The sequence below is a fragment of the Macrotis lagotis genome, chromosome 7, assembly GCF_037893015.1.
Source record: "Macrotis lagotis isolate mMagLag1 chromosome 7, bilby.v1.9.chrom.fasta, whole genome shotgun sequence".
In the NCBI taxonomy this organism is placed as follows: domain Eukaryota; kingdom Metazoa; phylum Chordata; class Mammalia; order Peramelemorphia; family Peramelidae; genus Macrotis; species Macrotis lagotis.
Window position 1 is genome coordinate 164,432,729 of NC_133664.1, and position 12,843 is coordinate 164,445,571.

At 34.4% G+C, this 12,843-nt stretch overlaps 1 pseudogene; it reads right to left on the minus strand.

The window, feature by feature from the left end:
* Positions 1 to 543: 543 nt before the first annotated feature.
* LOC141494191 (glycoprotein-N-acetylgalactosamine 3-beta-galactosyltransferase 1 pseudogene) lies at positions 544 to 1,573 on the minus strand (annotated as a pseudogene).
* Between the last annotated feature and the right edge of the window lie 11,270 nt (positions 1,574 to 12,843).

Genomic DNA, 12,843 nt, shown 5'->3' on the forward strand with positions numbered 1-12,843 from the left:
TATATATATATATATATATATGAATTTCACTTGTGTGAAATTAATATTATAGTTTCCTCAACTGAAAGTGCGTCCAACATTTCATATTTATTTATTTGTTTGTTTGTTTATTTATTTTCAAAAGCAAACAGTTTCATTCAGGCTGTCTCCCAGCTGCCAACAAAGGAAGGTATTTAGTCTGAGGAATACAAATATTTCCCATTTCTACTTCCATCTATCCATCTGTCTGTCCATCTCGTCCTATCCTTCCACCATCCATCCATCCTTCCATCTGTTTCATCTGCCCATCCATCTGTTCTTCCATTTGTCCATCCATCCATCTGTCCATCCATCCGCCCAGCCATCCATCTACCATCCTTCCATCCCTGTGCCAACAGTCTGGCACACTCCAAGTTGTCTCTGCTTCCTCCTGAAGGTGGCACATCCCTTTAAAACAGCTTCCTTGGCAGGGTCCCAGTGTCTGAAGTTCACTGCTCTGAGCACCTGCTGCTGGAGTGCGGAGCACCTTCTTGCCACCTCCCCCTGCTCAGGAGTGCTTCCCCTTCACTGGTTTTCTGATTTCTCTTGGAGGATCTTCTTTGGGGTTGGTCTTCTCATTTGCTTGGCTGGGGCCTCGGGAAAGTTGGGCTGATATCTGTAGGAATAACCATAGGGATGCAGGTACTGCCAAGTCCTTCAGCTGATACCTAGCAGTTGAATCATCATAGTGCAAAGAAATGGCGAGATGTAAGCAGCAACCTGGGCCCTCCAAAGGTGGGTAGTAGTTGTAGTTCCAGTGCCAGAAGGTGTTGGGCAGGTAGCCCTTGCCGAGCTGGTGTTCTAGGACACCCTTGCTGCTGGGGTCCTGGGAGTCTCCGGCCTCCACACTGATGGTCTCCATGCACTTGTCCAACTTGAGGTCCTACACAGAGGAGCTGGGGGCATACTTGTTGGTCTTGAAGGCCTCTGTGACCCTTTGTAGCACCTCCCTGCTGAGCCCCAGCTCATGTAGCCCTGTTTCACATAGGATTTGAAGTGTCACCCAAAGTAGATGGGTTTGGAGGGGTCATGATGAGACAGCGATCAGCACAGGCTGTCCAGGACCACCTAGGTATCATCATCTGGGTAGTCTCATACACATACTGGAAGGCCCCGATGATATTCAAGTAGAGCTGGTCACGGCCTTCCCTGATGTCCAGTCTCATAGTGGGAAAGTCCTTGTTCTCCTGCAAGCTCATGAACAGGATCTTTTGGCAGCTCTGGCCCCACATAGCCTTAACATACTTTGCCTTCTCAGGTTCTGTGGCCCCATCATGAGCCAGAAGAGCACCCTGACCTTGTGATACAGCTCCTCAGCCACAGGTTTTGCCTCATCTTGATGCTGGCTGGTATCCGCACTGAAGTCCATCTGGCCTTCAAGATGTCCATGGCCAACATCCTCCAACTGCCTCACCTGTGGGTCATTATGGAGAATGTGAGGCTAGATTTCAGCCAGCTTCTCTAGGAGGATGCGCAGGAGCCAACAGCAAAGGAAGAAGTCCACTGTGGAGCCACACAGGAAAGTGAGCAGGATGGGCAGCAGCTTCAAGGCCATGTCCTAGGGATGCCCCGCAGAGGGGACAAGGGGCTCATCACCTGGCTCTGGCAGCCTGTGGTAGAGATGCCCTTCTCCTGGGTGAGGCCACCAACCTGGGCTGGACCTGGGGGCATCCCAAAATTTCATATTTATATCCTTCTGACATCATTTCTTTAAGAGAAATCAAATTTTTCTTCCTTAAAGAAAAAATTATCACAAATATGCATAGTCAAGCAAAAACAGTACCTCAATGTTTGTATAAAGTATATTTCTAATTTTGTACCCTATATCCATCATTAATTTATAATATATAGCATGCTTCATCATCAGTTCTATGGAATAATAAATAGTGATTATATTGATAATATTTTTACAACTTTCAAATTATTTGTTTTTATTAGTGTTGGATATATATTGTTCTATAGGTTCTGCCTACATACTTTTTCTTCTGTATATAAAAAGTTCTCGGGGGCAGCTAGGTGGCACTGGCCCTGGAGTCAGGAGTACCTCAGTTCAAATCCAGTGTCAGAGACTTAATAATTACCTAGCTGTGTGGACTTGGGCAAGCCACTTAACTCCATTTGCCTTGCAAAAAAAAAACTGAAAAAAGTTCTTATCTCATTTTTATAACATAGACACAACAAATATCTTAGTGCAGTTTTAAGCTAATAAAGTTTAAAACTGTACTAAGAATTTTGAGATATCCTGTATTGTTAATGCAAAAATTATTTTTTCTATTTCTATTTGCTTTATTCTGTATCAGTTTATTGCAAGTTTACCCATATAAAAATATTTCCTCAGTTCTTATAGCAAAAAAAAATATGCAACATATTCATATATCACAATTTATCCAGTTATTCCTTAGTCGATGGAGAATGACTTAGTTTTCTTTTTCTTTTGCCATCACAAGAAACCCTATTATAAATATATTTGTACATAAAAGGTCTTTTGCTTTTTCTTTGAACCCTTTCGTATATAAGTCTAGCTGTGGAAAAACTATGTCAGAGGCCATATGGAATTTAGTAGATATTTTGTGTACAATTCCAATCTCACTCTTAACCCTTAACTGCCAGTTCTTTCCTTTCAAATTGACTTACATCTACTGTGTTTATCTTGTACATACCCATTTATGGTCATGTCATCTTTACCCTTAGAGGAAAGTTGAAAATAAAATGGGGAAAACCTCCCATTTTCTTCCAGGAAAGGGACTGGGTTTGCTTTTCCTTTTGCTTTTTATGTTCCCAGATCTTGACATACTGTAAAACTTTAATAAATATTTCATTATTTGTTAATTGATTTTCATTGTGATCATTGATAATGATCTGCTCGAGTAAATTGGATTGTAGATCGATTGATATATTAATTGATATATATTGATATATTATAAATTTTCAATCTATTCTTGTTTCATTCTAGTTTTTTCTGGATATTTGGAGATTAAGATTTTTCTGGAATATAATATAAAGTTCCTTTTCTTCTTAATAGGTTCACAGTAATTAATTTTTCTCCTTTATTTTAAAAGTCTTTCACTTTTTTCTATATGAATTCTAAATTTTTTTATAGGTAAATTGTTTCTCATTTTTCTACTACTATATCTCTTCCTACTAATCTTTCTCCAAGTAAAATAACATTACTTTTTGTAAATTCCAGGTTTACATTGATATTCTCTCTCTATATATTTCTAATTTCAAATTTCATTAATATTTTCCCTGAAACTAGTTATATTTAGATTTTAATTTTAGTTATTTATATATTTTATTTTTCTTTTTTCTTCTATTTTTAATTATTTTTTATTTTTCAAAATACATGTTATGAAAGTTTTTTCAAAGTTCATCTATTTGCATGTGTATATTTTTAAGTTACAAAATTTCCTTCCACCCTCCCTTCCCACTCCCCCTCCCCTCAGTGACAGTCAGTTAACATTGTACATACATATTTTTTTTGCAAGGTAAATGGGGTTAAGTGGCTTGCCCAAGGTCACACAGCTGGGTAATTATTAAGTGTCTGAGACCGGATTTGAACTCAGGTACTCCTGACTCCAGGGCCAGTACTTTATCTACTGTGCCACCTAGTCACCCCAATACATATTTTTGATAAACATATTTACAGATTAGTCATTTTTGGTATAAGGAATTATGATTAAGAGGAAGAGATACATAAGAGATAATTTTTATAAAAGTTTTTTTTTGATTTTGTGTGTTATTTTTCTTCTTCTGAACAAGAATAACCTTGTCCCTAGCCAGTCTAATACAGTTGTACTACCTCTCTGAACTGCTGAGAGGAGCTGCTTCCATCAAGTTTGATCATCTCATAATGTTGTTGCTAATGTGTACATTGTTCTGTTGGTTTAAATTTTGTTTTTCAAAGTATTTACCATTAACACTGTTGTGTTTTGAGAAAATTCTAGGTTTGTTTTCAGTGGAGATGTTGTTTCAATATGTTTTCTTTTAGAATTCAGTTTTTCTAAAAAGTTCATACTACTATTTATTAGATATCTTTCTTTGGTTTGTATATTTCCATTTTAAAATATAAGAAGAATTTATAGTTATTTGTTTCTCTTTTGAGATTTTTTTTGGTTTTTATGAGGTGCATATTTAAAAATAATCTCCTTTTTAAATTTCCAAGAACCCTTTCATTCTAATAACTGCAATTCTCTTCACAGTGATAAATCTCAAAATTAACTTTCTCTTATCCTTTCATTTGAATTTCAACATCACATCTATAAATACCTATTGGACATTTCACAATCACTTCAAATAACATATCCCAAATGATATTTATCATGTGCCCCTTTTCAAAAATATTGCTTTTCCTATTTCCCCATTCTCCTATAAATTGTAGAATAATTGGAATTATCTTTGACTCACAACTAATATATCGTCTTTATTTAATATACCAGCAAGTTATATTGATTTTTTTCTTTGATCTTGTTCACTTTTTATTCTCTATTCCCACTAAATCACTTAGGTCAAGGAGCTTATATTCTCTACTACAATTACTTCAGTAATAAACCAGCTTTTCCCAGATTCTCCAGGATATCCCTTCCATTAACCATCCTCCATACAATGTCCAAAATAATTTTTCTTAAATTCAGACTTTATTCTATCACAAATCCTTTTCAGATTTATTATTATTATTATTATTATTATTATTATATTTAATTGCTTTATTTTCTACTAAGTACTATCCTGCCACATTTCCAAGACATCCTAAAACTTCTTCTCCAAAAGTTATCTAACTTTAGTTCCTACTGCTTTCAGCTCAAGGTTCAACTCATTCCCCTTCTTTTAGTAGGCTTCCTTAAGTCATCCTGTCCTCATTGATTTATTTATTTACTGGTATTCTTTAGCACCATATTCTTTACTGCATCTTATTTATTCATATTGTTTTATTAAATTATCTATTTTTATACATCTTTTCTCCCCAATTAGATATCATATTCCCTAAGGGGAAGGGATCATGATTTATGTTTCTACTAAAAGTCCCTGAATCCTCCACAAATGTCCTTTTCTAGAGTTTCATTATAATTTGGAAATAAATCCTTGGTTCTTAAAGGTTATAATGTTGAAACATAGATGCTGAAGTATCCTACCAGTTTGAAAATTTTCATATATGGGAAGACCAATAGCATATGCCTCCTATCCAAGAACCAACCTGATAAAGTACAGAAAGGTTTTTTTAAGTCTAATACATTATTCACAATTTCCAAATCCCAAGCTTCTTCTTTATTAATTTTATTTTAAGGTTCTACATTGCTTAAATATTACAAATTAACTCCCAACTCAAAAAGAATATGAAGCTTTCATTAAAAAATCAGTACTCTGTGAATTCCTCATGCAAATTTGTTGCTTAAAGGCTGCCTAGAAAATAAAGGAGCAAAGAAAAAGAATATATCTTTGAGGTAAATTCTTAGCAAAATCACAGACTGTTCCTCAGAGTGTTACTTCAATGTGATTCCCTTAACATGGAAAATTTCCCATCTGCTGTACTGTATATTTCTAACATGCAACCCTTCAAAAGCAGTTCTTATCAAAAACTTCCTTAATTTAAAATTTTTTATATCTACTCTGTATGTGCCCAGATTGAAATATTATAAATTTAATTTATTTTAGTTTTTTCCTTGATTACATGTAAAAACGAGTTTTAATACTCATTTTTAACTTTTTGTTCTGAATTCTCTCCCTTCTTCAAACTCCCACTCCCCTTCATTGAGAAAGCAATTTATTTGAGATACATCAAAAATGTGTAGACATGCAAAACATTTCCATAAGTCTTGTTAAAAAAAAAACAGACACCCCCCCCCAAAGAGACTTCAAGCAAAATAAAGTGAAAAGCAGTATGCTTCAATATTTATTCAGATACTATTGTCTCTGACTTTGGGCATGAATAGCATTTTTATCATAGGTCTTTCAGAATTGTCTTGGCCACAACATTGCTGAGAACAGCTAAGTCCTTCAGGACTGATCATTCTACAATGTTACTGTGGCTTTGTTTATAGCACATTTCCCATTACAGCAGTTCATATCTTTCCAGGTTTAACTGAGAGCATTGTGCTCATCATTTCTTATAAAAGAAAAGCATTTCCTCATAATCACATTCTACAATTTGTTCAGCCATTCTCCAACTGATCAACACCCCTCAATTTCCAATTCCTTGTCACCAGAAAAGAGCAGCTATAAATGTACATATAAGTCCTTTTCCTTCATGATTTTCATCTCTTCTGAAATTTAGATATGGTGGTAGCATTGCTAGGTCAAAAAAGGTAGGCATGAATTTATAGCTCTTTGGGCATAGTTCAAAATAGCTCTACCGAATTGTTGGATCATTTTACACCTTCAAATAATTCTCTATGTTTGAGAAAAGAGGTCTTTATCAGAGAAATTTATTTCAACATTTTTTCCCAGATACTATTGCTAACTGTATTTCCCTTCATGTCATCCTCCCATTTATTCTATTCTTTCTCTCTCTCTTTCCTTTCCCCTATCCCTCTTCAAGTATTTTGGATTTACCTGCCCCACAGTCTTTCCCCTCTCTCTCCCATCCCTTTCCTTTACTACTTTCCTCTAAGGTGATATAGGTTTCTATGCCCAATTGAGTGTGTATGTTATTCTCTTTCTGAGGCAATTTAGATAAAGGTAAAGTTCACTCATTTCCTCTCAGCTCCCCCCCTCTTCCATTCCACTGAAAAAGCTTTATCTTGTTTCTTTTATGTAAAATAACTTGCCCCATTCTATCTCCCCCTTCATACTCAACTCCCAGTTGTGTCTTACACTCCTTCTGACTGCTCTAATAAATAAGAAAGTTCATGAGTTATCAGTATCAGTATCATATTCTCATGCAAGAATATAAACAGTTCATATTATAGGTCCCTTATTATATGTCTATTCTAATTATCTTTTTATGCATCATTTGAGTCATATCTTTAAAGATCACATTTTCTGTTCAGTTCTGGCTTTTTTATCAGGAAAGTTTGAAAGTCTCCTATTTCATTGAATGTCCATTTTTTTTCTCCTGAAAGAGTATGCTCAATTTTTCTGGATAATTGATTCTTGGTTATAATTCAAGTTTTTTGTTTTGCCTTCCAGAATATCTTATTCCAAGTCCTATGATCCCTTAATGTAAAAACTGCTAAATTTTATGTTATCCTGCCTGTAGTCCCTCAATAATCAAATTGTTTCTTTCTGATTGCTTTCAATATTTTCTCCATGACCTAGGCACTTGAAACTTGTCTATAATATTCCTGGCAGTTTTTACTTTAGGCTCTATTTCAGGAGATGATTGGCGGATTCTATTTTTCCCTCTGCTTCTAAAACATCAGGAGAGTTTTCCTTGATAATCTCTTCAGAAATGATGTCTAGGCTCTTTTATTTTTAGTAGTACAATAATTTTAAAATTTTCTCTCCTTGATCTATTTTCCAGGTCAGTTATTTTTCCAATGAGATATTTCACATTTTCTTCTAGTTTTTCAACTCTTTTGATTTTGTTTTATTGTTTCTTGATTTCTCATAAAATCATCAGCTTCACTCTGCTCAATTCCATATTTTAAGGAATGATTTTCTTTAATGAGTTTTGTATCTCCTTTTTCATTTGGACAGTTCTGATTTTTTAAGGTTTTTTTTTTATTTCTTTTTCCATTTGGCTCAGTTTGGTTTTTAAGATATTATTTTCTTCGCTATTTTTTGTCTCCTTTACTAAACTGCTGACTGGGTTTTCATGATTTTCCTGCTTTCCTCCTTCTACTCTCATTTCTCTTTCCAATATTTCCTCTACCTCCCTTACTTGATTTTCAAAATTCTTTTTGAGCTCTTCCATAGCCAATTCATATTTTTCTTGGAGGTTTTGGATGTAGAAACTTTGACTTTGCTATTTTCTTCTTAGTATATATTTTGTTCTTCCCTATCATCATAGTAACTTTCCTTGATCAGATTTTTTTCTTCTGTGTTTTTTAATCATTTCTATAGCCTATGACTTGATTTTTAACTCTTTGTTAAGGTAGGGCTCTGCTTCTAATGTGGAAGCCTCACTTCCCAAGCTTTTGGGGATTTTTGGTAGCTGTTCTCAAAGATACATCTGGGGATCTACATGTTTTTAGTCCTTCCAAGCTGGTATAATAAGCAGAGATTTGTTTCCCATCATCTGGCCTTTGTTCTGGTCTGTAGGTGACCACAAACACTTCTTTCTGCCCTGGAATTGTGAGGAGGATCCCCTGTTCTGCTCAGGCAGCAATATCTATTTTACTACTTGTTCCTCCTCTTCTTGGGATGTGACTCAGGTTATCAACCCAGATCAGAGAATGGGGAAAGCAACAGGCATGCCTCAGCGAGAACAAAGAGACCCCTATGATCTCTTTCTGATCCCCTTACTGTCTGTGGACTGAGAACTCCAGAAGCAGCTGTCTCTGATAATTCAGAAACCCTAAAGGACTGCTCCTGGTCTGCTAGGGCCAGGTCTGTACCCTTGAGGTCTGTGATCATTGTGCTCCTCTCTTATCCTGGTGCAACAGACTCTTCCCACTGATCTTACAAGTTTCATTGGGATAGAAAATTGTTTCACTCAGTCTTTTTGTGAATTCTGCTACTTTACAATAATTATTTAAAGGTATTTTGAGTGGTTTGGGGAGCGCTCAGGTGAGTCCCTGCCTTTACTCTGCCATCTTAGCTCTGCCCCAACATTGAAATAGTTTGAAAGCACAGTTAAGGTAGAAGAATATGAATCTTTAGGAACAAATGATTTCTAGTGGAAGGGGTTGGGTAATTTCTCTATAGAAGATCTATAGTGGACAGGGCAAAGAACTGCAAAGGAGGAGAAGATGTAGGTAGGTTGTGATGTGCACCAAAAAAGAAATTTCTATAGCAATGAGACCTCATTGTCACAGAAGTAGCGAAATGCTAAAGTATGGTTTTGTACTTACATTGAAGGTGAATTCTACAGTTACTATTGAAAATACATGAATATAACACACTTTTTAAAGTGATCAAAAAGGAAATAACACTAATAAAAATAGAAACACTGAGGTTTCACTACAGATATATTAGACTGACATTGTTAACAAAAAAGGAAAACAATAAATGTTGGTATGACTGAAAAACCATCTTCATTACTTTTTGATTCAGATATTCTGGAAAGGAATTTACACCTATGCTGCCAATGTTACCAAACTACACTCCCTCTGGCCAAGAATATCACTATTATCCTATACTCCAAAGTTGTCAAAGTAAGAGGAAAATGTCATATGTGTATACATAAGGTAATATTAAAGAACTAGAAGTTAAGAAGGTTCTCACCAAATGAAGATAGTTATATAATATTCTTATGCTATTGGAAATAATGAAAGAGGGAAAGCTAGGAAAACTTATATAGATTGAAGCAGAGTGAAGTGAGCATAAGCAGAACAATTTGTATGGGGAAATGCATTTTTATAATTACATAAAGATAGAATACAAGATGAATGAATGAATAAACAGATGAATGAATGGAGTGAAAATGGCTACTTCTGAATGATTTACAGGATCTGATGCTGAACAAAGGGAGTAGAACCAAGAGAATAATGTACACATCAATAACAACATTGTGAGATGAACAACCTTGATGGAAGCAGCTCCTCTCAACAGTCCAGAGAGCTAGGACAAATGCATTGGACTGACTATGGACTATATTATCCCCAACCAGAGGAAGAAAGCCAAACCAAAACAAAACACATACACACCCTTCAGAATCTAATGAATACTTTATAAAAATTATCTCTCATGTATCTCTCTTAATCCTAATTCCTCACACTGAAAATTGCTAATCTGTAAACATATTGATCAAAATATATATGTATAAGGCTAACCTGACTGTTTGCTGCTGGGGGTGGAGGTAGGAAGGGAGGGTGGATGGAAATCTTGTAACTTAAACATATACATGTGCATATGAATGAAAATAAATAAATAAATTTAAATAAAAAAACAGAAAAGCAAAAAAAATTGAATCCTTCAACTTCAAAAAAGAAAAGAAAATTGCTACTTTCAAAACAGAAATAGAAATGGACCATGTTTTTCCATTCTTGTAGAATAAAGAAAACTACCAATAAAGAAACTACCAATGTGTTTATCATCTTCTCAGTAATTTACAGTCCTAAGAGGCTTGCTAAGGGTCACAGAGCCAAGATATTTCAGAGGCATCACTTAAACTGAGGATTTCTTTACTCCTAGACTAGTTCTTTATCTTTTTTTCCACTCTAATGGCAGCCAAATTATAACAAAAAGCAGTTGAAATAAGAACATTTAAAAATTCCAAGAGAAAAAAGTTTAATAATTATAGATTCCTGTATAAATGTGTGGGTCATTATGAAAAAAATAATAATTTCAGATACCTAAATAACTGTCCAACTAGTTTTAAATATTGACTTGCTATAGTCATTCCCTCATGAATTTACTAAGGGAATTGAAAGTTGAAAGCAAACTCTTCCATTAGGAATGTAATTTAAATTCTGCTTCAGGGAAACAAGATGTCTTTCATTGCTTCATAATTTAGAGCTAAGTACTTACTGTTAGTTACAGTTATATCCCTAAGGTTCTACAGGGATTAAAAGAGAGATAAGATGAAAAGATTGACAAAGTTTTTACTTAATAACATGAAGACAATTTCATAGGATTTAAGGATGAAACTAGTTTTAGATGCAAATAGAGAAGTCATTTTCTTGGGTTAGAATGAACTAATAAAATGACAAAATATAACATTTTTGAAAAAAATTGTTGGACACCAGTGCAACATTTATCTATTCTGTTATTTGTTCTTGCTCCAGGATCAACCAAGTATTTTCTGAATGATGAATTTCTAATGTTATTTCTTACACTGGTGTGCATCTTTGGAAATTTGCTTTATCTTCCTTTTGCCTTTCCATTGATATATTCCAATTTTAATTATTCTAAGGGCACCACACTCCAAAATTTACAATCATACAGCAATAATAATAAGTTAATACTGGCACTTGTTTTTAAAAAATGAAATTTTATATTAGATAATTGTTGAAAGTTTGGAAATTGTTGAAAATGTATAGTTTCTCATATGCAATTCATACTGTTTCTCTAAATTAGCTCTGGAACCAAGTCAATGACTACCTGCAGAGGCTCTCTTGGATGGACTGCCAATGTTAGTAAATTCTGGGGACTATTAAAGTACTGAAGTATTCAGTGCAAAAGAACACTAATTTACACTTGATAGTATTTGAAATATAGCATTCAAACATTTCTAAAGTATTATTTTTATCTAGAATTTATATCTACTGCTTACTAGAATTTCTAAGAGATTGTGACTAGAGTGACTATTGTCACATGTCTTATAATTTGTAATTATTAAAGATGTGAATAGATCTCACATTGAAATAAGTGGATAATAAACTATTCTCAGAATCCTTAAGACGAGTTCAGATTCTACTTTTATAACATCTTACCTTATTCTCCCAAGGCAAGACACCTAACCTCTAAATACATTCAGGTGTTATTTGAGACTCAGAATTGCATAAAAATTCCTAATCTACATTAAAATAGAGACTTTCTTCACCAGGATTTCTCCAAGCCCATAAAATAACAAACTAAATGGGAATGAAAGAATAAAATATGCTATTAAACTAACAGTTTATATATATAATATGGGGTTTGCACTGGGACTACATTTATAAAATCATTTTTGCAGAGCTTAATATTTTTGAATATATAAAAAAGAGTAAAACCCCAAGGCAGCTAAAGATAATTATTTATACTTCCAATTGTTCCAGCAATATTTTTCCATGATTCAAGAACACTATTTATTTTAACATCAATTTTTCATCATTAAGAAAATGAAACAGAGCTATAATAGATTCAGTTTTGTTTTCAATCTATTTTATTCATGTTTGAATATGTGATGGAAAGACCAATTTAAAATGTTGTTGTCATCTCTGCCAATTTTCTGGATATGAGGCATAAGTTAAGAGTTGTTTTGCATAGTCCTTAATGTTTTGCAATTCTTTTGAGAACTGTTTACTTCCTTCAATCACTTTTTCATTGATGAATGCTTGGTCTTTTATATTTGTACTAATCTTAATATGTACTTAATCTTAGATGAGAGAACCTTATCAGATATCATGAATATAATTTTTTTCTCAGTTGACTACTTCCATTATTTTCAAAAATTCATAGTTTTCATTCATGTAAGATTTTCAATTTCATGTGACTATTTTATTTTTTGTTATTACTTCTATCCTTTAATTAAAATTTTTACCCCAAGATTTCCTAGGTGGAACTAAGATGGTTGCATTAAGCTAACATGCTCCCAGAGCTTTTCCTTACTAAAGCTGAATGAAGCTTCTGCATAGAGATTAAAGTTACAGATCCAAACAATAAAAAGAGAAGATCCAAAGAAGTTTTCAATGGTAGATACTATGGAAGACCATCAGTGAGAGCCTATCTCTTTGAGGGGAAAAAAAAGGAAAGTAAAACCCAGCAAGGCAGGAGAACAGGAAAGCCAGTAAGTAGGAGGCTTTTAACCACTGTGCAGTTCAGGTCCTGACAGCTTGACAATAGTATAGATCCAAGTAGGTAGATAGCAAGCCAGGGAGCAACCCAAACCCAAAGTCTGAACCCTGGGAACACCCAGGACAATGACTACTGAATTGTGTAAAAACCACTACATAGGCAGAACCTGGACATAAAGGAGGAAATGAACCTCTGCAAAAGCAAGACCTGGATTTTACAGACAATCTTTTGGCCAATGACAAGCCAATTATAGACCCCAGCCCCAGAATAAAAAGTTTGCTTCTATATTCA